Source organism: Phalacrocorax aristotelis, chromosome 2, assembly GCF_949628215.1.
Source record: "Phalacrocorax aristotelis chromosome 2, bGulAri2.1, whole genome shotgun sequence".
In the NCBI taxonomy this organism is placed as follows: Eukaryota; Metazoa; Chordata; class Aves; order Suliformes; family Phalacrocoracidae; genus Phalacrocorax; species Phalacrocorax aristotelis.
The window spans coordinates 164,129,665-164,152,011 of NC_134277.1; the positions used below are offsets into that span (position 1 = coordinate 164,129,665).

A 22,347-nucleotide genomic window follows, 5' to 3' on the forward strand; every position below is an offset into this window, starting at 1 on the left:
CTATCTCCTTGACCCTGAAAGGAAGGATTAACAGATACCTTGAGCCATCATTGCATACAAATGTCTTTTCACTGTTTACCACTAACTTTATAAGGGAAAATAGTTAAGAATCAATTCTCCCAAAATTTCACTAGGCTTTAATGATTCTGGTCACAGTTGTCATTGGATCACTAACAGATCCTAATGGGACATTCTGCATGACACACAGAGAACCATAAACAACAAAAGAAAGGGACCTGGGGGTCCTGGTGGACAGGAAGATCAACATGAGCAAACAGTGTGCTGCTGCGGCCAAGAAGGCCAACAGGATGCTGGGTTGCATCACCAGAAGAGAAAGAAGTCATTATCCCACTCTACTCAGCGCTTGTCAGGCCACACCTGGAGCACTGTGTACAGTTCTGGTCCCCGCTGTACAAAAAGGATGTGGACAGGCTGGAAGGGGTCCAGAGAAGGGCCACCAACATGATCAGAGGACAGGGAAGCCGCCATATGAGGATAGGCTGGGAGAGCTGGGTTTGTTCAGCCTTGAGAAAAGGAGGCTTAGAAGGGATCTCATCACCATGTACCAGTACTTAAAGGGCAGCTACAAAGAAGATGGAGACTCCCTTTTTACACGGAGTCACATGGAGAGGACACGGGGGAATGGACACAAGTTGCTCTTGGGGAGATTCCGACTGGACATGAGAGGGAAACTTTTCACAGTGAGGACAGTCAACCATTGGAATAATCTCCCCAGGGAAGTGGTTGACTCGGCCACATTGGACACTTAAGACTCAGCTGGACAGGGTGCTGGGCCATCTTGTTTAGACTGCGCTCTTCCTAGAAAGGCTGGACTAGGTGATCCCTGAGGTCCCTTCCAACCTGGGATTCTGTGAAAAAAAAAAGGTAGGTGTACTTCTACTTCATGAAATATTCAAGTGTTTGACTGGAACAAGAAACGTAAGAGCCCAGAAGCTGCCAGTCTACTAGGACAAGATTTTTTGCCTCCCCGTCTTACACTTTACCCTCCTTTAATTCTTCAGTGAGTACATCCCAGACATACATGCTAGTAACCTTACTATTTCACCTGTGAATCACGGTAGGCTGGCAACCCTGTAATTGCCCAGTCCTTCCATTTATTTGTCAAATACTTAACTTTTCTGCCAAGTTGGTTTATGTTAAGGTTTTCAAATAACATGGCCATCTCCTGAAAACTTATCTAGACTCATTTAAGTATAGCTTTAATATTAGCATTGGAAAGAAAGGCATTCTGGATTTATCTGGCTTTTCCTTAGACTAAATAAATGTTTGGCTGAACAATTCTACCTGTGTTGCAGACAAACATCACTTCTTATTCCTTCTGCGATTAAATGCAAAATGGACACTGGGTTCTGCTTCAGCATCTGACTGGCTTGCAAAATGACACATCATTTGGACTTGTGCCTTTTCAAGAGTAAAATGGCATTTGTCCAAGGATAATTACTAACGTTTTGAGTTCAAATCCTCTGGTACTCCACCACACCAACACAGCAACAGCATGATGCTGTAAAGGACAGCCTCGCCTTTAAGAGCTGCTCTATCTCCTCTGCAAGCATGGCTACACCACCTCACACAAATTTGTGGATTCTCAAAATACGTTAAAAATTATTCCGTAAGATCCTGATCCAGCCTATTTTGTACAGGGGACTCCTCCACAATTAATTTTGTTCTACAGATCTGCCAAAGGGACAGCAGCTTCCACTACACATGTAGTAACAGCTGAAACCAGATAGATACTCTTTGCAGTACAAACCTGATCACAGGTTCAAACTGTAACAGCAAACTATAGTTTCACTAGGATGGCCTGTTTTCTACCAATGGTAGTTTTATTTTACAGTCAGCTGCTTGCACAGGAATTTCACATAATATACATTACCAGCATATTCTAATGCTTATACTGTAGGTTTCTCAATCACTTGAAGCTGGCACAAACAAGTACTTCCTCTAAAAGCAGCAGCCTGATCTTCCTTTTTCTTTGCCCCCGGTTCCTTACTCCCACCCCTTCCTGCACAGGCACACAAGTGGCAAAGTAGTGAACAAGACAGTGTAACTGATCTAGGTTGAAAACTAACCTGACAAAAACACATCCAAGAAGTTAAATCAATCCTTTATGAAGTCAGGTTGGTTTTATCTGATCGCATGGCTGCATGGATCCATACCAATGTAACGGGGAAGGGAGGAATAGGGGCAGCTAGAAGCATTACTTTGGGTAGCAATACCCAAAACCAGTGTGAAGTTGCAGCTCATAGTTGTTAGTGGATCTCTGCGGCTACAAGGTCAAAAAAGCAGACTCACCTGCCCAGCTCAAGACACCTCCTTTTCAGAAGACAGAAGAATCTTCAGTCATGCCATGACAGCTATCATGTATTCTGCCTCCTAGTACTTGCCAGATGCGAGGCAGAATACCACTTGCTTAGCCACCAGGCAGCTATTTTCTTCCCAGTTGTTTTGCAGCTCTGTTGCTAATTATTAGCAGCTGTTTATAGTAACAAGAACTGACCACAGGGGAAGTTTCTTTGGCCCATGTCGAAACTCAAGTGTTCAGCCACTGCAGTAGGAAGAAAAGCATCTAGTAAACATACCTGGAGTTTTTGGCCCAGCTGGACAAACGTGTGCAACTACTTTATTTGAAGTTCAGCAAAGGGGCTGTATCCTTCCGTGGTCAGATTACAATTTTCCTTCATAAAAGTTTAGACTCAAAAAATCCTGTGACTTTCTCGAAGCACCATCATGTGAGTGAGTCACCAGGCCTTTGGCTCAAAAAGGCAGCAATTACAGGCAGGTAGTTTTTAAAATTCCTATTACGATTTCTCACATAAATGCAAACACAGAAAGGTTTTTAGCTACCGCTTTCTAAAAATAGAACTGTATCAACCCTATCAGAGGGGGAAGACTATACTTGTTCAGGATTAATTTTTCAAAAAGCATTATACCATGTATTATTTAACAACAGTCCCATGTGTGAACAACATTACTCCAGATCCTGAGAGGAAAGTTACCTCTAATTTTAAAATAGTCTTACACTAAACTGGACTAACCTGTTTTGAATCACTAGAAGCCTGCCAAAGGAAAAAGGTTAAGGCTAACTGGGTGCAGTAAAGAACTACATTTGACATGTCCTAACATTTAATCCATCATTCAGGTCATCAAAGGCATTGAAACACAACAGCATACACGAGCTTGTTCTACAAGGATACCGTGCATAAGCAACCCTACAGCTGACACTGACTGAAGGCTGAAATGAGATTTTCAAGTTTATCTTGAAACCTGAGATTGGTTAAAAAAAGCCACCAGCACAGTGCTTTTGCATCATGACCTACTTTTGAGGCTAAAACACAATTTAGGACACCGAAGCAAAGTCTGGGAGAGGGGAAATCATTCTGCAGCACATTGTGAATGACAGCGATATGGAGCAATACACCTCACACAAAGCAGCAGCATTTTTTCCATTTCTTGCAACGCAAACTTTTGCCTGCCCTCAGGACTCTTCACACACTGTGATCCAGCTGATGTCTTTTACAACCTCTGCCTTGCTGCTGTTTAAGCCTGGGCATAATTTTTGAAAAACATACTCGTCCAAGAAAAGCAAATGATTCTGGCAGCTCTCCTGCTACTACAGCTGAATATCTGACACCCTTGACTGCCCCAACAGATACATAAAAAATATCCAAACAATCCCCCCCAAACATAAGAGTGAGGGTGTGTGCGACTTCATTTTGAAAGGGTTAACGAAGACTTGTTGCACCCTTTCCTTGGTATGTATACAAAATTCCAGAAATTATTAAAAACTGACATAAACCGGCTTCCAACTCCAGCTCTGCCAGTATTAAATCTTCCATAGGGTTTCCTGGCAACTTCTTCCCATAAAGCACAGCCTTGACTAGAAGCCCCCTTGCTTTCTCGGGACACTCTTTCCACCCCCTTCCAGCTTACTCAGAAAAATGACCAAGAGTAAGGTTTTGGCTCATGCTGGAAGACCTGGCGACGCAGCCACAGATGGCAATCTGTGCACGGCAGGCTCCCCGATGGGCTTTTTCCTGCCCAGACACAAAGGGAGGAATAGAAAGCATAAGAGGTAAGGTGAAGGTCCTTCACAAGATCAGGGAGCACATCTTTGTAAGACAGCACTATTTCCTCATTCCTTATATTCTGGGGGCCGATGTCATTTCCCCAGCCTGATTATAGTATGGGAAAAAGACATAGGAAACCATGGCTCTTTATGAAATTACTGAAACAATTCTGGGAAGCCATCTTTTTAAAAGGGATCCAGAATTTAATGTGAGACAGACTTTATTCAGTGGATTGGATATTATACTGCTCCCTAAAGGCACAGGCTATTACTAATATTAGATCAGATTACATTGTTAAATCACTGCTACTGCTGTTTTTACTAGGAAGTACTTAATTTTCTTAAACTGGAGAGGTAGCATTATCTGATTAAACTTATTTTTTATTTTACTGCTAGGTAAACACCTTCATATATGCTCCTGTCACCTTCACGTTTGCAAAGGTGCTATGGGCATAAATAGCAACAGGGGAGCTTTCTCCATAACAGCTGGGACCAGTGATGCTGGAAGAACAGGCACTAAGGAGCAGTTGCACACTACAGCAAAGACACCAGCATGCCTTATTTGTGATAGCTAGGTCTCCAAGTAGCAGGTTCCATGCCCCAAATTAGATAAAGGTAAAGGGCAAGATAGCAAGCACTAACAGCTAAGTACTTTCAAAACAAAAAAATAACCTAGTCACCACAGAAGCACAAAGAACTCAAAACCTCATGGGGATGGAGATCATTCAGGCCAGTGTGCAAATATGCTGTTACGGTCTGACACTGCTGCAAATAACTTTCACTAAGAAAACCCACTGATTTGGTCAGATAGGCACAGTCAAACTTCAGTCTGGCACAAGGTAAGTATGTCCTGGCTTAGGCATGCCCTACTAAGATATCCTCAAGTTTTTAAACCACGTTAAACACAAGAGTTATCTCCCATCAGAATTAAATTGATTCATTCCCTCTGTCTCAATGAGGTGAGACAACAGAGAAAAACAAAATTAAGGCTATCATCAGGGAACATCTTAATATATTACCAAGTAGATTAACTGGAACAATATTACCTTCCTGCAGAAAGAAGGACAAGGTCTAACCCAGTGGGGCTGGTGGTGCAACAATAAGCCTATCAGTACATCATTGCTGCTAGCATTTTTTTTCGCTAGTTCTTTTACCAAGGCTGTCCTCCTGATTGCACTGTGCTGGTATACTTCATTTCCCACACTACCATTTGCAAATTACTCTCCAGAATGAGCAATACTTTCTATAATAGGTTGAGACTAGTGGTTTGCATGAATATTCATCCATAAAAAATAGTCAAGCCAGGACCGATTACTTAGTCTATAGATGCCAAGTTAGCTATTCCTTGCAGATCTTACTGTACCTATGCTGAAGAGCATGATACTCTACTTCCATGTGCTAGCATTTGAACTAATTATATTAACTGCTCTGAAAATTTGATGACTGGTTTCTTCAGGCTGTAAATGCTTAAGAAACCCAAATACTGCCAGAACACGTAGTAGACAATTAGAGAAGCTATTCAATAGATCAAGACAAAAAAGAGTACAGTGTAGATCTTCATAAGCTGAATTCCTCTAGCATATCATTAACATCTGCAAAGCCTAATTCATTGGAATTATCTCCAATTACCAGTCCTTAAATGCATTACCATCATTCAATCTCAGAAAACTCTGTTAAAGTAAGCTTTTGAAAGCATCCATAAAATTTTGTTCACCTTCCAACAAAGATGGAGAAGTTAAGGTTTGGCCAGATTTTACTAACTCTGAGGAAATAATTATTCCCTCAGAGGAAAACCAAAACAACACAGAAGAGGGTTTCTCACATTTCAGGCTCTCCGAAGGGTTTGTAAACAACTATATATAACTGGTTATATCATCTTCCACTAAATATTCTCATTTTGCCATCTTCTGAGGAGCAGCTGAGGGAGCTGGGGTTGTTCAGCCTGGAGAAGAGGAGGCTGAGGGGAGACCTCACTCTCTACAGCTACATGAAAGAAGATTGTAGCAAGCTGGCTGTTGGTCTCTTCTCCCAAGTAACAAGCAATAGGATGAGAGGAAATGGCCTCAAGTTGCATCAGGTGAGGTTTTGATTGGATATTAGGAAAAATTTCTTCACCTAAAGGGTTGTCAAGCACTGAAACAGGCTGCCCAGGGAGGTGGTGGAGTCTCCATCCCTGGAGGCATTTAAAAGACTTGTAGATGGGGTGCTTAGAGTCATGGTTTAGTGGTAGACTTGGCAGTGCTTGGTTAACAGTTGGACTCAATGATCTTAAGGGTCTTTTCCAACTGAAGTGATTCTATGACTCACAGATAAACTGGAACATCATCACTGTGATAGCTTGGTAATAAGCAACCGCTTACAGTCTACTCTGCAGTTTGAGCCCACACTGATTCAGCATGATTGCTGGAAACTGTCTCTTGTCGGCAAAGAGGAGAGACATGCCTTCCCTTCCACCTCTTCCCCACCCCAGCTTCGCATAACTTCCCTCCATCTGGGACAAAGAAAATACTGTAACATCCCCTGATGAGGTGTTAAATGGGCCTGGCAGCTATGGTATGGAAAGAAAGGAATAAAGGTGTTTAGAGATAAAGGTTTTTTTTTCTTACTTCCTCCTTGTATGCCACCGTGCTGCAAAGGGTGCAGTAAAATAGCAGCTTCTCAGCCACGTGGCCTCAAGCCTGTGATGCATTAGGTAGTGCTAATAGAGAAAACAGCTATAGGTTAGAGCAGCAGTTTTACAGTGCAGCACCTTTGGTAAACATCTTCAGTGCCTCCCTTTAGAAGCACAAGTGATTACAAACAAGCATTGAGAAAGCACACTCCATGAAAAGTATAGCTAGAACACTTGAGCAGATGCCTGCTCCAGTTTTTCGGACTGTCCCAAATACCAACAAGGCAGACGTGTTTATGCTTATTGCCATGAAGTATAGCTATTTTAGTTTCTGAATTATTTAAACAAACATTTGAACGGACCTAGCAGTGATGCATAGCCTGTATGTTTTAAGTAGGTGTAAGATAAAGAACCAAAATTACAAATCCCCTCTTAACACCAATAATAAAATTAATAAATCTTAAGAATATCAGAGGAATACTATTTGCCCAATAATATGGATAAATCAGTGCTCAGAAGGGTTGCATCACCACACTGATTTCAGACCATACCTACAGCATTGAGGAACAGAACACAGTAAGAAATTCCACAAACAGTACTTCAAGCAAAGTAGGCAAAACATACCATTTAAGAGTGGCACCTTTAGGAGAAAGAAATACCGGTAATGCAGACAGCACTTTGGTGAATATGGTGTATTTACAAATCATCAACTTCAGAAAATTTTAGCATAACTAATACGATTTAGACAGCTGGTTTATAAGCAGCCTTGTAGAAAGCTGGTGACCACATTTAAGAGCAGTTGATCAGGACATATTTTGATTTTTGGACTATGAACGAATGCTATTTTAGTAGTGTGTTTTGCCAAGCTGTAACCCTGTTAGAACTGGCTGGATAAGATATTTACTGACACACACTAAAATAATAAGAGGCTACAAGTGCTTGGCTCAATACATAAAGACCTGCTAGCAGGGAAATATTTAGAGGACGCAGCCCTCTTCCATTTGTGACTTTGTAGATCTATGAAACACTTGGCAAAGGCTTGTCAGAATTTGGCATTTTTACCTAATTTGGGAATGACTGTCAGCCACTCTCCTCTTACAGGATGCACAAGTTCAGCATCCATGCCATGTTAACAGCATCCATCTGGACTGCTATGGGATGAGACTTGCAACAGTTCTGTACCAAAGCTGAAGCGCTTCTATAGTCTGCAGTTGTATCAGTGCAATCACCTCAGCAGTTCTTACAGCTGACAGTTGCCCTCAGCAGCTGAAAATGAAAGCGAACACATCTGGCAGCCTAGGTTTAGTCTTGTCACATTCAGACAATTTGGTCATGCTCTGTCAGCCCATCAACTTTTCCTGTATGCTTGCTGCAAAGTATACAGCTGCCATCCTTCAAAGGAAGTTTTACATATGACCTAAGGAATTCTTTAGGGCCAAAGCTGTGCTGTGAGATGGGGGCAGATCTCATCCATGCAACCATAAGCAATATTGTATGACCTACAGCATAGTCTTGTGCTCCCTTAAAACTCCATGAAAACATTTTCCAGGGGCAGAGTGATGAAGAGGGATCTCTGTAATGGTTCCATCAGATGTACTGTAACCATTTGTTACGAGCCAGTCGGGGGCTACCACAAGCAGGCCATACAGGTATTAGAGATGCTAACCTACATTTAATTAGCTTGAATATTGGTTTACCTTACAAACTGTTATCCCTTGCTCCCCCCCCAAACAGCAAATCCCGTTTGAAAAGCATCTAGGTTCTTGCAAGCATTTTCTGTTGGAGGTTACCATCTGATACACAGCCTTAAATTATTTAGAACATCCTCAGTGAATCTATCTCACACATGCTAAAGCATCTTTTCTTGAATGTTTATAAGGACAAAATAGTCTTGCAATAGTTTCTACTGGACTAGACAGGCTTTTCCTAGAAGAGTTTCTTTACATAAAAAGGGTATTTAAAGTCAACAAATCATAGCCCACATTAATTTAGTTGTAGGATTCTAAGCGATTGCACTTGAGTCATTTTCTCGATGGAAGGCTGCTAGCATAAAGAACATGGTAGTGAGAAATTCAGCCTATACAAGCAAGATTGCTTGTTTAGAAAACAGAGCTAATCTAGTGGTTGTTTCTTTACGCACAGCTAATTGCATACCCTTTGAGATCATTCTCAGAGGCAGAATGAATTTGTGGTCAGATAGTATCACAGGTATTTCTGTAGAGCTGCTTTAATATTTGCAGGCACTGAAAGCAGCATGAGAAGAGCAGGACAATGCAGAACTGCCAGAATTTCAGTACACAGAACAGCTGATACTTCAGTGCAGCAGTTGGCACATTATCCTACTAGACCTCTAATATCCTCAGAAAGGCATCAGATCCTCTACGCAGAAGTACATTCACTAGCGCCATAGAATAAGCAATTTTAATCATTCTATTACCTAGGATAGATCCTGAAGCCTCAAGCCAAGTGAGAAATTCAGTTGGGAGACAGGGAAAGAAGTAGCAACCTGAACACCTGACAAAATAGATTTGGTTTTGTGCCTTTGTTGTTTAAAGAGACACCAAAAAACACATACCCTCAGTGTAAGCCATCTTCAGAAGATTAAAAGGATCTCCATAGTCTATATGAATATACTTTCAATGAAAGTAACAGCTACAACTTAAATTCAGCACTCCTGAAAGAACTGGTCAAGTGAATACAGATGAAGACTTTGAGTACGTCTTTACATTTTTTTAAAATGCACACCAGCTACAGCTTTAAGAGTAGCAAGAGAAATTTATTGAGCATTGATTTGAAGGATAAACAGGAACAATGTCTTGCTCAGAGAAGTCTAAGATTAGTCTAACATGCACCTAACATTAAGGGACCTCCTATCTCAGGGGCCGTATAGCTATTCACAGAACATACCTGAAGAAGAACTGACCAAATTGAGAGCTGATCAATGAATGCTGCCTTTAATACCCTGAAGCTATCTGCTTATGCATCTCAACAGTTTGATGGGAGCCTCTCTAAACTATTAGACCATTCTTGAGTAATAGCACATACCAGTAGCATGGCCTTCATGAAGATAGTTAAATAGCTCTTCATTCAGCTTCTGTCATCCACATACCTTTATCATGCTGTTACAGTTTGTGCTTGCACCACTGACTTTTCCTCACCTGGCTTCACCTCTACTACTCAGCTTGTATGGCAAAAGAAATACAGGTACAAGATTTCTAGCCTCTATTCTTTCCTCTGGTTTAATAATCTTTGTGGTTCAGCAGAGGTTGTTCAGAACAGGCATGCCACAAGCTAGGGCATTCAGCTCTTTGCTTTAAGCTTTCATTGCTTGTTCTCTGATCCCAAAATGGATGCAGCATCTTCTCATGGTTCCTCTGGAAAGCTGAGCCTGACCTTACAGTATTCTAGATGTTACATGTCCAGCTTCCTGACCTGTCACTTCTGATCGATGCTTGGTGGCTTCTACTTGCTATAATGTACTAGTTTCTCCATTTTCAAAACTGATTTGATGTTCATATTGCAGGAGATGACAACTGCCTATAGCAGCAACCCAAGCAAGGAGCATCACTACTCACATGCAGAGGTCAGATAAAGTATGATGCAAGCACACATACACCTGGTTTAAGCTGTTTGGTGTTTTTGACTAGATGAATTTCAAAAAGGGATGCTTTGTTTCTGTGGTGCAGATGAAAGCACAGGCATACATCTGTGGGGGAAAACAGGACAGTCATAATTCCTACAACAAAGGGATGAGTTGAAGTTGCAAAACCAAAGTCAGGTACTTGAATGAATACTCCATAATATTAGCTGATCTCATCTTTTCAAAAGAGTTTTAGGTCTTAGGTTATTTCTTTAAAGAACTGCTCTACTTTTAACTGAATACTTTCTCTTATCACTTTATTCGGGTACAAGATAGTGGCTTGGCTTCCAACCCAGTTCCCATGAAGACAGCTAACACTTACAGGATTCCTTCCTCTAACATCAGAACCCGCTAAATCCATTTATCACACATGGAGTTAAGGGATAGCACATTTGCCCCTGAATGATTTCGCTGCTTTGGGCTGGTTCCCTCACAGTTTGCAGGTGCTTATACACAAAAGTTTGTTGGAATTAACAAACTTGTCATTCAGGTTAAGGGACAACTTTACCACTACTTGGCTAAGTCCTTGAAGAGCAGACAAGAAGTTGTTACCTTTGTATAGAGATGTACATACTAGTCCTAAGTATTTGAAATGTTTTACCTGCTTAAGGTATATGGCTGTTAAGAGCAGGCAAACCAAAAATATCAAATGAATGAGGCTTTGAGCAACTGGCCAAGTTAACCAGGCCAGACTGTGGTGACATCAATTTTGTCTGAAATTTTTAAAAAGCCTGTTGTCATATTGGATGGCATGTTATAGGCCTTCTCTGGCTTCAATTAGAGACTTTTAGAATCAATTCTGGACAACTGGAATTGCCTGAATTTGGTCACTCATGAAGTCTTCCAGGAAAAACCCTACTTTGAAACACATGAAGGTTTTAATAAATTAGCAATTACATAGGATTTCATAGGTCTTTATTAATAAAGAGTAGATGCCATGCATCCCTATATTTAAGGCCTTGGCAATCATAGATGAAAGCACCAAGAAGTGGGTAGGACACACAGATGGACCTAGAGAACATTACAACAGCTTCTACAACTTCTGCTATGAAGAGTAGCTGACTGCAAAGCAGTATTTCTAAGTAAGGTTTCAGGAACATTCTAGTGTTGGTCCAAAGTATCATCAGCTCATGCACTGAGAGCAGGCTTGCTGAACAGATCTTAAGGACTGCAGAAATGTCTGAAACTGTCTGAAATAAAAACCCCAAACCCAGCAAATATTTATTCAAACACTGTTCCTGCTAGCAGTTTAACTAGAGAGGGCATCACACACTTCAGGAAGACCTGTGGATTACAGCAGAGAAGCAGAACCCAAGTCAGTATCCTCTTGAAAACACCTAGTCTTACTTCTATCCTAGTGTTATATTAGAGGTGAGGATCACCTCACATGACTAATGATTCCTCATCAAGCACAACAACATTCAACCCAAACACTTCAGTGAGCAAAGCATGCTGTACATAAACAGACTAAGCCAGCTAGAAAAAGCTGGGGGAGGAAATAGAAAAGACAAGAGCCAGAAGACATGACTACAAGTCTGTGGGCATAAAATTATTCTACTTATTTCAAAGGCTTGACAGTAGGTTTCAAAGGTAAAAGCTGTTAAAGGACAACATGAAACAATCTCTCCTGTATCAGAGAAGTAATGATTGGCCTGAGTTGTAACCAGGACTACAGTACATTCCCTACATGCTATCAGTAACAGAAGTGTTATTATTCATGATGTGAAAGACAAAGCACACTCAGTCCGTCCTTGCCACGCTCACTGATAACTTTCTCATGGCTGTACAAACCGAGGTTGCTCCTTGCAGTTCTTGCATCTTCAATTGTGGGGATGCACGCACAATTGCCTAGCTAGCAGTTTTCAAAGGCACAGGCATTTACATGTGCTGCATGCGTACTTGTGTGCCTTCAGCGCTAACACAGGAAGCTGAAAAAGAAAACTTGAGTCTTGTAGCTTGTGAACAAGAAAGTACATTTAGTATTTGACTAACGAAGATCTTAAAGTTGATGCAAGTTACCGGTCAGCACATGGAGGTATTTGACATTTTACATTTCAGTGACTTGTCAGAGTCAGGAAGCCCTCAGGGTGAAAAGCTTTGTGGTTGTTGAAGCTTATTTTAATGAAAAGTATAGCTTGCCCTTCTGAGTTCTATTTTATTTTGGCAGCTTTACTGAGAACACTGTGCTTAGTCATTTTACTTTTCCAGTTACAGTACCGGCTTATGCAATAAACTAATGTGTTTACTGTTTGAACAACCACCTGCCAGATTTTTGGGAGGAATAAGATTTCATTAAAGCAATGAGCAGTTGATCATAACACCACTTAAATGTTTTAGGTTTTAAGAGTCTAAATAGACTTGAAATACCTTAATGTTGCTTCATGTAGCAGTCAAGATTTAACAGACAAAACAGGAGCACCACATCCCTGTTATCTAAGAGCAATGCATTTGTTATCCTGTGAGAGCTTTAAGTTTTTGTTCTTCCAGTAGCAAGTTTCTAGGTTCAACATTTCCTCTATAAAAATATTTATGAAAGATAAATGGGTAGATTTTTCACCCATGAACTTCTCCAGAGAAACACAGATCACCACACAGTAAAGCAGCCATAGTTCAAAAGGTCACTTCCATTTTGCTTTAAACCTTTATTTTTAAGCCAAAAGATACTTAAATTTCTAAGTTGCAATTCAACATTAAAGCAGCCACATGTGACACATTCCTATCCTTAGCTTGCATTCTGGCTTTCAATCAAGCTGCAGTGAGTTTAAGTTAATTGGGGTAGACACTGAGGGGGTAAATAATTGATTTACTAGGTAAAAAAATCATGCAGGGAAAGAATTCATGTTGTGTCTGTAAAGTTATTTATACACACTGCAGTTTGCATTGACTGCAGATAACCCAGAAAAGTTTTGGCTAGGAAAACTCTCAGCTCACCTTCCTTTGAGGACTTAGTATGCCCTTGTTCATCACTCACATGAAATCTGGAGAAACACGATGAATATAAAACATGCAACTATATCCTGTATTTTCCTTGATGAAAGAACACTTATTGCTACAGTAAGCTTCAACCAGGCATAAACCTTCACTGGAATGGAGTGCAAAACTCTGCAGATAGTGTTATCAGCCTTCAAAACATGGAACTGAAGTTAGGATAGACAAGTTTCCCAGGTTCAGTATGAAATGTTAAATCCTACTAAACGAAACAGTGCAATAAAACAGATTCCAGTTTACTTTAGGACACACATGGGGTAACACACCTAGCCACCCAGGTAGGATCTCGAGTGGCCTGATCCCAGATTTCTTTGCTGAACAGAAAATAAACTGAACATATGTAGATGCCTTCTCACATGCTTTCTATGAAACACTTCCTACCATGAGGAGCAGGTGTGACTACCATTTGCTGTGATCAGGCTGATTTTAGAAGTGTTGGCAGTTCTACTTAAAGCCATACTCCGAAACCCACTAGATCACAAACAGTGACACTTGTCTGTCACTTCTGATACATCCTCCCCACATATGCCAGGAGTGAAACTGTGCACCTAACTGACAAGGAAAACTACCCAGACTTTCAGGCTCTCCTCGCACAATCTGCAGTTTAAGTCTGTGCCTAACCTTCTACTGAGAAGTCTGGGGAATGCAGATTTAACATTAAGCTACAAGCTCAGTTATAAACAATTTGAGATGCATTCATCAGTCACATAAGCTTTCTACATTTTCATTCTTTCCTGCAAGGTTGCAAGGTTGAGAGCATTATAAGCCTAAACCCTTTCAGCCGCAAAGACAGACTTGTGTAGCATTAGTCTTAGCTGCTCACATCAAACAGCTTATAAACAGTTTGCCCTGTGAGGCTAACAAATTATGAAGAAAAGTTCTGGGCTCCTCCTTGCTTTATCAGACAACAGAAGCAACAAGTTTCCAGCCTTGGCTTCCAGGTTTGCTCCCAGTCTAGCCCAATATTTTAAAGGTTTCTTCAGTGAAAGTCACTATTCTTATTGCTATCTGAAAAGATATCACAATTACCCAGACAATTAAAGAGGAAGTTATTTAATGCCTACATCAACAGTGAGCAAGAAAATGAAGCATAACAGCACTAGCACAACCACACCAAGTAAGAATTAGAAAATATGCTGGACAGTCATTGAAGCAAAAATAAGGCACCCATTTTTATTTAATATTTGTCACTGGCAGGCTTCCACTCATTTTCCAAGTTACAGGCAGATGCAACATTAATGAACTGAATGCTGCTACTGGAGATAGACAAAGCATTGCTTTCATTTGCACAGTACTTCCACCCTGACCACACTAATTTAGTTGCAAGATGGACAGTATATTGCATGGTGGAGATGTTATAAACACAGAACTGAAATATTTAAACACATTAACATTAAACTCTGCCCTTATTAGACAATATACCCTTAGTTTTAAGGCTTGGGGAACTATTACCAATACCTCTCCTAAAACACCTCCCTAGGTCAGACTATTTTTTCAACCACAAAGCAATTTTACTGAGAATGCCTGACACACAGAACAGCAGCGGCTTTCTTATTCCATCTCCTAAAGGCAGGATCTCCAAATCATTTGGTCTGCTCCAATTTCTGCATGTTAGGTGAAGTCTTATTCCCTAACTCAAAGCATTTGTCTTTTGTAAGCCCTGGTGGATAGTCTGTCTTAAATACAGTAATTGCTACATAGGGACTTAAAGCTTTCTCTAGTAGGAACGTTTGACCACGGGCCACTTACAAGCCCACGGCTTTGTCAGTGGAAAAGGCCTTAAAACGTGAAAGATTGGTGAATGCCATCAGGGACACAAGTGCTAAATTCCAAGTAGGTAGAACGAGGCTGTGATCCATAGTCAAGGCAACTTAAGTTCATTGGAGGATCCTGCAAGTGTGATATTTAGAAATACCTACACAGGCTCCTTATAAAGCCACCCAGACAGCCAGTCTCTCAACCAAAAAGCTTCTGAAGATGCTAAAGTTAAAGAAACAGTGTAGCTATTATTGTACCAATGATAAATTTAGGCATTCATTACAGCCAGTTATTCAGTAACTAGCCTTAACACAGAACTGGAATTGATCTCTTGGAAAGAGTGTTAATTTCAGAACATAGTTAATGAATGAGGCAGAGAAAGCTGCTAGGTGGTGCAGTTCAGGGAAATACTGTGCAGCATCGGGCTGCTGGAAGGAGCTGGAAGCTTGCAGACTGATGAACATACATGTTTTGTATTGAGCACTGTGGGTTTTGTCTAAGGGTAGCTTTCCATTAAGTGACCTCTGCAGAAGTAGGAAGATGCAAAGAAACTTGCTCAACGAGTAGAGTCAAGTTTATACTGAACAACCCTGAGAGATTAGGATTTACAAAGTGATATTAATTAGATCTAGCCATGAATAGGCAAAGAATACCATGAGAGTAGTAAGGCTCTATCTTAAGAGACATACCAAAGACTATTACTTGCCCACAAGTATATTCTACTCTTCCCAAGTTGTAAAAGAATTACTAACAATCTAATGCCATGCCCAGTAGATAAACAGAAATCTATGGAAGATGCTAGCACACGATTTGCTAGGTGGGAACCCAAACCCTTTAATACACAACTTAACTACACAGCTGGAAGGCCATGGTAGATATACATATATCTACCACTCTAGTCTAGCTCACATGCATACAAACATTAGAGATCCCACTAGTACTATAAGGGTCAAAAGGCTTATTTTCAAATAGCATCCTGAATTGTCACACAAACTATCCCAGAGCGACCACCTGGAAGAGGACACATTATCTGGTTCAATGCCATTTCTCCAGCAGACAGATCTGCTACTGTGCAGCTGCATATTGAGAGTTTTGAACCATAGCTGGAAGACGACAAATTGGAAAGGTGATTTGAAAGCAAAGCAGCAGAACAGGCCAGCAATAGCAGTAGGAGCATGAAGGGTACAGGTAATTCTCAAGACACTCCCCTTTTCAACCCACTGAAGGAGCGAAGTATTTTGACTTTTAGACTGTGACAATCAATGCAAACAGCAGCCAGAGCCACACAAATGCTATGATGTTGGAAAACAATCAGGGTAAGTCCTGCACTGAGAAGCATAAGCTTTTTCCCCTCTCTACACTGAAGTTAGAAACAGAACAAGAGCCAAGAAAAAGAACAAACCTGCATCACAAGCTGATACATTTCAGACAGCAAACAGGGCATGTGCACTAGATGTGTTAGTGTTAAACTTGTGCGTTTGTTTCGGGTTATTTTTTGAACTCTTGGGAGTTAGCTGGCTAGCCACACTACTCCAAGGAGCAATAGTTCAGACTGTTAAATCGCTCCTCTGGGAGTACCCAGAGCCAGATTGCACAGGCCAGTGTACTTGCTCAGATATTCCCCTCGTAAAAGGGGAGGAGTATTTTTACCCTGCATGTGTGCCTTCTCCCTCCGCGCAAAAAAAATAAACCCTGAAGTTCCTGTTACCTGGAAGCAAAGATCTAGCATCGACACTACTTTAATAGTGGATTCCTGTTCCTCATATTTGTACTCCTGTATGATTGATAAGCAAGTTGAAGGTTAAATAGTGCTCCAATTAAGTGCATTCTGGAAGACTGCTTGCTGCATATAAGTGATGATAGGAAATTAAGTGGCATAGAAATCTGACTGTTCTGTAGTCATTGCTTTTTGGCCTAAGCCACTGGTTTTTGGAGGTGGTCCAGGATGACTGACCATAGATTCTTCATTCTGTCCTTGAATATAAGTATAACATGCAGTTGTGCTTTTGTAAAAAAGCACTTTGGGTTCAGTCCCCAGTTAGATCATTTATTTATCTGGCACTGAAGGGTGATAATGGCATGTTTTCAAGTCTCCAAAATAAATGGGCTATACTGCATGCAGAAGTAGTCCAGGCCAGCCAGCAGAGGATAGAAAATATGCAGGGTCAGCATAACACTGGTTTCAATTTCAGTTACAAAAACATTAGAGCTCTCATTTAAAACAAGATGAGGAAATTAGGTTCTCTCTCCAGTCTAAGTGCACCAATCTTGCTCTCCCCAGAACACTGATAAAGTCCACCTGAGACAGGTTAGCAAAACAATTCAGGAGTAATGCTTTCCTGCTGCTGTTTACACACCACTAAGATTTTTAAAAGCATCTTCAGCCTATTCCTTAGGGCTAAGTTTTGTTTACCTCCTACCCTTCTATGCCTTGCTACAGGAGTAGCAGCTATTGACTGACAATCAGTCTTGCACTGAAAGTAGGTCCCAGTCCACTCCCAGAGCACCTCAGGTCCACAGATTAGTCAGTCTTCATATAACACTGCAAAAAAGACTGCTAGTCAAGCCTAAAGCATCAAACTAGTCAGGTGTCCTAAAGCTAAAGACTAGTTTAATATACCTCGTATATGACAGTCCCAGAAACCAAGTCTTCTCCAGCTCTGAGTTAAGAGTTTTATTAGTTGTCCATGCTGTAAAAACAAACTTCCTATCACCTATATATTGAGATTCATGTTTGAGCAGATTACATGCCAGTAAGAGCCAAACCAAATCCAGAAGCAGCTCCTAAACCAAACCAAATCAAATCATTACCCAATGAAAGCTTTGCATCCTGATGGTTGCCAATCACTTGCCAAGAGCAAGTTTGATGAGAAGACCTGGCAGCTGCTGCTACTGAGTTGTTATAATGCAGTATGCCAGCTGCAGTCTAAGTGACTTTACAGCACTTGTTGGAAATATCAGCACTAAGGGGCTTTAGTTAAGCTACTGTGTGCCAGTTTCCCTAAGATGGCAGCTCACAGCACACAAAACACTCAGTGACTCAGACACTGCAGTGCTCTGAATCCATTGCCGAGATGCCTAAAGTTCGGTTTTTAACTTGAGGCAAATTCAGTCTCCGGCAATACTATCGGAGTTCTAGATTTAATAGTATGAACTCAGCTCTTCTTCATGCAGAGTATCTTATTCCACTCAGGGGAGTGCACTGTGATACAGAAGCATAACAGAATAACCAGTTTATTCAAGATAGCAGTGAATAGTTACTGCTAGGATTCAAGAGACTCACAGTCCTAGCTGGAAGACATAATATCCTTTACCAGTAGAAGTTTTGGGTGGTTACTCCAAGTAGGGCTGTGACTCAAATGCAAGATGTGTGGGTAACTGATAAGCTCCTGACCATAAAACAGTCACCTGACCAGCAGCAGCCTACCAAAAAAACATGTAAAGTCTTTAGTTCACAGCACAGAGCTCTACAGCTTAACAGTGACTGCTTCCAGGCTTGGTTTCTGGGCTGCCCAGGATCTCCCATCTGGAAGGTGATTCTCAAACTGCAACAGCAGCTATCTGTCAAGCTACACACTGTATCACTCATCCTGACAGCAAGCATTCTGCTTCAGCTTTCTGGCAAGTGGGTTTGCCAGGATCATTTGTATTTTCTGCTTCTGTATGGCAACTTAAATACACAGCTCTGCTAGAAAGTTTGTGGACTCATTAAGGCAGTTACTAGGCAGGAATAATGCTCTGCTTAGGAAAAGTATTGGTTCACTCTTATCAGTTTAGCACTGGTATATTAAGCCAGGTGACAATCATTGCACTCTGCATTTCTCAGGTTAACCACACTGTTGAATGGAAACTGTTTAGTAAGGCAGACAATGTGCTGCAAGTTGAAGGACCAGGAGCTCTAACAGAATAGTTGTCAAATAAGTTAAGCCTACTCTAATGAAAAACACCACACATGAGGCTATGCCATTGTCAGCCTAGTTTTGATGAATCTCATGCCCATAGCTGGAATAGGTCATAGCCCGGGATCTTGCAATACTACAGGTAAAGGTCATGGGAGTGACCCTTGCAAAACGAAAATGCAGTACAAACAGTTCTCCATGTTGCCAGTTACTGTGCAAGCTGCTAAAGCTTCCCCCTCCATCACATGACAGCCTCATCACTTCCACAGCAGCTCTCCTGGCAGATCAGCTAGAAAGCCCCATTTCAGCTTAAGTAGGTTTGCCTCTGGTTAGCATGCTTTTACACTAACCATCACATTACAGTCAGTTTGAAGGGCACATGAAGCTTGTTTTTACCTCAAGCATGACACCACTGCCTGTGCACTGTTGCTGAACACACATTGCTTGATCATTTGATGCAATTATTTTAGGATGGCTGCTACAATTAGGAACAACAGCAGAGGTACAGACTGCTAGTTAACCTCAAAAACTGCCAGCTGCAGCTTCTTGTGATGGGCGATGTGAAAGATTTCACTGCTTTTGCCTAACATGCAAGTAGAGGTGCCCACATACTGTGGGCAAAACTAGCTGCCTTCTCTGGGAGTTGAAGCATGAAGTCATGAGGTGTTCAACTAAGAACAGCAGCAGGACATCACAGGCAGAGTTTACAGATTAAGCTACACAAGACCAAATGTTACTGTATAAGGAACTGTTTATTGCTTAAGTCAGCATCTGCTGAAAGTACAGAAGTGTTACATGCAACTGCATTCACAACTGCGGGCATTATCTAGCAGCTAGTAGTTCATTTCAGCCACCAGCTTCCCACCTAGGCATTTATAAGATGCCTCTCAAAGCTTAAGCATCTTTTCTAAGCTACTTGGTTGGCAACACATTTTGACTTCAATAAGGTTTTTGAACATTAGATGCAGTTTCACTGGTGAAATACTCTGCAGTACCATCCAATGTTAGTATTCTCATGGCTTTTAGGAATGATCCATCTAAAACAAGTTTATACAGGGATAGAGGCAGAGTCCACACATTCCAGCCTTAGCACACAAGCAGAGCAATATTAAATTACAAAGACCTAGCTTTCTAGCTGTCAGTGAATCCAGGACTGGAGTGAGTTTAAAGGTAATTAAACTCTGAGGTCACAGCCTTGCGAGATGGGTCCAAATTCAGCCTGCTTTCTCTAAGCTCCTCAGAGCCTGTACTTCCACATGGCAGAAAGGCGGTTGCTTCAGCAAGCTCCTGAAGTAGGCTGCACATGTGCTTCGGTTTGAAAAATTTAGGTCACATGTACTAGACATACAAGCACATGTATTCTTTGTCAGAGTTACACCATGCTTCATGTATTTACATTTCCACTTGTGTTGCCCCACTGAAAAGGCATATGGACAAAGTTGCACTTCATGAATTTTGGTTTAACACAGAAGCAGCAGCAAGTTCACCAGCTATGTCAGTCTTCCAGCCACCTCCTCCTCACTAAGGACACCTCCAGCAGAAGACATCCTCCCTTGCCATCTTAAGGCAGTACAATATAAGTGTTTTTAAAACAGACTGAATCGCCAAGACCTTTCAGCTTTGAGGGAGAAGACTGCCTTCAATTGCAAGCAGTCCCCATAGCATCCACACAAGATCCCATCAGCAGATACTGCTCATTCCTTTCTCAGTGACAAACTCTCAGAGAGCAGCAGGTTCCCACAGGAGTTTACATTACGCAAGAGAGTTATCTATAGAACCATACGTTTTAAATTCTGCTGAAGATGCCTCAGTCATACGTAATTGAGTGCAAGAGCTCCTACTATTTCCTTGCTCAGAAAGGCATGAGCCAGCCCATGTAAACTGGCCTCTGATATTACAAATACCTAACTAAAATAGAAGTTATTCCACTGATCCCATCCATTACATCATGGAAATTGTTACTTTGTCATGAAAATGCCCTTAAACACCCAATTTAATCTCATTAATACAGGAATGAAGCTCTCACTTCTAGGAGAGCAGCTGCCACTACCTTTGACAGCCTTGGGAACCCAGAGATGTGTTGGATGCAGTTTTAGGAGCTTAAGGTAAGCATCAGCTTTTCAAGCTTGCAGTAGAGAGTATTCTGAAGCATTTACAGCCAGTGTCAACTAAATACCTTAATCTCTTACCTGAAACCCCTTTCCTTATTTAGGAAGGGAAAAATTAGGCCCATTGAACATTTCATTAATCCAGTATAATCATTAAACAAACCAAGCAAGGAAGACCTTATCTTTTGCAATACTGTGTGGGGGAAGAAGGCATACACAAGCTATGTCAGTGCAATCACATCAGCAACCACTTCTGCCAGATATTTAGAAAAAAGCCTGACTTAGACAAAAACAGAAGTATTCACCAGCTCTTTCTTTGAGCTCAAGTGCCTGCTCAAGCCATATTTCATTAAATATTTTAGTAGCACTGTCTGATCAAGGCAGTGGAACATGACGCAGATCACGCTGGAGCAGTAAGGATACATGCCATAACAGCATAATTTCTTCTCATGAATCCTCATAGTGTTGCAGTTCTCTGTGCTCTGCACTTACAGAGCTGCCTATCCCCGTAGGTCTACTTCTTGTAATGGCTCCTTTCCTGGAGGAGAAATCGCCTCCTCTGTCCAACATTCAACACACTGCAATATCTTTCCTATCCTTTCCCATCTGTAATTCACTGCATTAGCCAAGCTCTAGCAACATTGATTCGCTCACTGCATCCAGTGCCAAGTCAGAGCCTTGTCCAGATCTATTCCTCCCCTCCTTTTTTCCTCTATACATAGAGGATACTGGAGGCCAGTCACTACAGCAAACTGCCCCAACAGGGAGAATATTTTTCAAGGTCAAACACAGTTACTTCACCTGCTAAAAGTGCTAAATTAGGGCATCTTAGAGATGCAAATCATTAATAAAATGATCTTAAGGAAAAATGCAGCTTTCATTGGAGATTTAAGAGTTAAGTGCCAAGTAATTTCTTCCCCCAGTACCCCTTTATTCCCACCATCATATCAGACCAGGTGAGGTGAGGCTCAACTGTTTTATGGTAAAGCACTGAGATCAGATTACAGATTAAGTGTGGAATTATTCAAATGGCACACTAGTGAAGTTCAATAGTCTGAAAAGCTACACTAATTTCCATCTTTGGTCCCTTTGTAAAGTCCTCTTCCAGCATACGCACCACCCAGCATAATCGCACAGATGCACACCACAACCTCTCTCATCCCATCTTCACCTCATTAGGACTCAGATGTTAGACCAGACACCCAAATCACACCTCTCCAACCCCACCTTACTCATCCTACCATTCACTCCTCATC

The 22,347-nt window shown here is 41.3% G+C and overlaps 1 protein-coding gene across 4 annotated transcripts in view; it reads right to left on the reverse strand.

The window, feature by feature from the left end:
* SLC45A4 (solute carrier family 45 member 4) overlaps positions 1 to 22,347 on the reverse strand; it is a 69,935-nt gene that overhangs the window by 46,336 nt on the left and 1,252 nt on the right. Inside the window, exon 1 of one of the 4 annotated variants that reach the window (XM_075085920.1) lies at positions 2,314 to 2,513. The exons of the other annotated variants lie outside the window; for them this stretch is intronic. The gene's annotated coding sequence lies outside the window, so the exon portion shown is untranslated. Of the gene's footprint in view, positions 1 to 2,313; positions 2,514 to 22,347 lie in introns of those variants that run through there. 4 annotated transcript variants of the gene reach the window in all.